Source organism: Amphimedon queenslandica, unplaced genomic scaffold (assembly GCF_000090795.2).
Source record: "Amphimedon queenslandica unplaced genomic scaffold, v1.1 AMPQUscaffold_9496, whole genome shotgun sequence".
Taxonomy (NCBI): domain Eukaryota; kingdom Metazoa; phylum Porifera; class Demospongiae; order Haplosclerida; family Niphatidae; genus Amphimedon; species Amphimedon queenslandica.
The window spans coordinates 1370-3778 of record NW_003550232.1 but is presented as its reverse complement, the minus strand read 5'-3'; the positions used below and the strand labels follow the sequence as shown (position 1 = coordinate 3778).

At 35.2% G+C, this 2409-nt stretch overlaps 1 protein-coding gene across 1 annotated transcript in view; it reads left to right on the top strand.

Moving 5' to 3' along the window:
* Positions 1-1593: 1593 nt before the first annotated feature.
* Positions 1594-2409, top strand: part of LOC109590774 (uncharacterized) — a 2171-nt gene continuing 1355 nt past the window's right edge. The window contains exon 1 of the mRNA XM_020006644.1: positions 1594-1621. The gene's annotated coding sequence lies outside the window, so the exon portion shown is untranslated. The remainder of the gene's footprint in view (positions 1622-2409) is intronic.

Sequence of the window (2409 nt, the reverse complement as noted above, 5' to 3'; positions counted from 1 at the left end):
AACACAGCAGTATGTTGTAATATACCCAATAATTGATTTTTAAGAATATATTATAATTCACAGACTAATATAACATATACAGCTACAATAAATAATATTAAATGAACGAATAATATTTATTATATTTCTGGGAAATTGTGAATTTTAATTTCAAATCTACTGCATAAAATTTTTACTTTTTGTCAACAATAGGACCAGCTCCTCCTCCTGGTACAAACAAGCCATTGATAGGAGGTCCTCCACTCTCTCCTATTGCATTAATGGATATACCAGATGATAGACCAACAGTATCTGAATTGATAGAGTTTCATGAGTTATTGATCAAAGGACAACTGGAGGAGTCTCTACCACTGCTTGATGCTGATACTATAAGAAAGATTAGAAATGCTGTTAATGATCATGAAAAAATGTCTCTTCTTAGAAAAGTATTTGAAGAACATCCAACACTGCTACATGAAATGAGAGTAGCTACTGGAAAAATAAAAGGTAACATGCTAACTGCATTAATTGTTTATTTTATAGTATTAATAGGTTCATTTCATTTAAGAAAAGTCGAAACTTCTTCACCAACATCATCCAAACCACACGAACCATCAATAACTACACAATCCTCACAAACAGAATCTACTATTAATATTCCTTTAGCTGTACCATTACTAATACAAGGCACACAGTCACCAGAATACATTACAATGAAAGAGATGTTAGCTGATCTTGTTGATCTGTTGGCAGGAAATGCTCCAGTTATTTCACAATTAAACAATCATCTCTTTTCATCTGATCTCATTCCTAAAGCAGTACATGTTACTGTTGGAACCACTGGACTCACCCCTTATGATAGAGCTAATAAAATATTCTCTTCAGTACTAGCAACACTTGAGTGTCATTCTAATCCTAACAGTGTGTTCTCTTCTCTCATTACATCACTACAGAAAGTAGGACTAAAGAACATGGCATATAAACTAATGACAAATTTAAGTAAGATACAGTATTTTATATAGCCTATTTATTAATTTATTTATTATTATTAATTTAGGAGGAAAAGGTGGTCATGTTGATGCTAATCTAGAGCAGCAACCATCAGTCAGTAAGGGACCACTTCAACCAGTGGATGTCACTGCACAATCTCACACACCACAACCAACAATCACTGGATCACAATCATCTACTCCTACTACTGTCATTGAGCTCAGTTCAAAGGATGAAGTTGCTGCCAATATTGAAAATCTTCATTCTTGTTTTGCATCTCTTGATTCTAATATAAGAGATGAGTTTGAGGAGCTGGTGGAAAAGGGTAAAGTGAAGCTTAAAGCTGTAGCTAGTTATATATTATGTTTTATAGATCAACTTATTGATGTACTTAATCTGTTAAAGAGATGTGGTTTCCCTCAGACAAGATGGCATGAGCTGGGACTGACACTAGGACTACACAAGAACACACTGGACGCCATTGAAAGGAATCATCCTGGTGATGTATCTCGATGTTTGACAGAGTGCCTCTCCCAGTGGTTGTCCAGAGCTGATAACGTTGACAGTAAAGGAGGAGCTACCTTTGACTCACTGTCAGATGCTCTTAAATCTATGAATGAGAATGCTGCAGCTGACAAGTTAGATCAAGAGAGTAAGTTAATATCACTGATTGTATTAGTATTGACTGTGTGTGTGTATTCTATAGAACGTAATGCTATGATCAGTGGTAATGATATCAAAGGAACCAATGATGTACACAGTACTGCTACTGGTGAGTGTACGTATACCCAATAATTGATTATTAAGAATAAAAGCAATTCATAGATTAGTATGCCATATACAGCTACAATAAATAATATGAAATAAATGAATAATATTTTAGTATTCTTATGGGAATTTGAAATTATGAATTTTTTTGCTCTTTTCGTCAACAACAGGACCAGCTCCTCCTCCTGGTACAAACAAGCCATTGATAGGAGGTCCTCCACTCTCTCCTATTGCATTAATGGATATACCAGATGATAGACCAACAGTATCTGAATTGATAGAGTTTCATAAGTTATTGATCAAAGGACAACTGGAGGAGTCTCTACCACTGCTTGATGCTGATACTATAAGAAAGATTAGAAATGCTGCTAATGATCATGAAGGAATGCTTATAAGAGCATTTGAAGAACATCCAAAACTGCTACATAAAATGAGAGTAGCTACTGAAAAAATAAAAGGTATATATTTATTACAATGAAAGTTTAAAATGAAAAACATTTAGTTTTATCACAAAAGACACTCAAGAATCTTCAACCAGCACCTGAACCACATCAGTCATCCACACAACTGACACCACCAGTGCCTAAACCACGCCAAAATGCACAACCACAACCATGTGCACAACCACTTCCAGTACAGAGTACACAACCACCTCCTGTACCTCCAAGACGT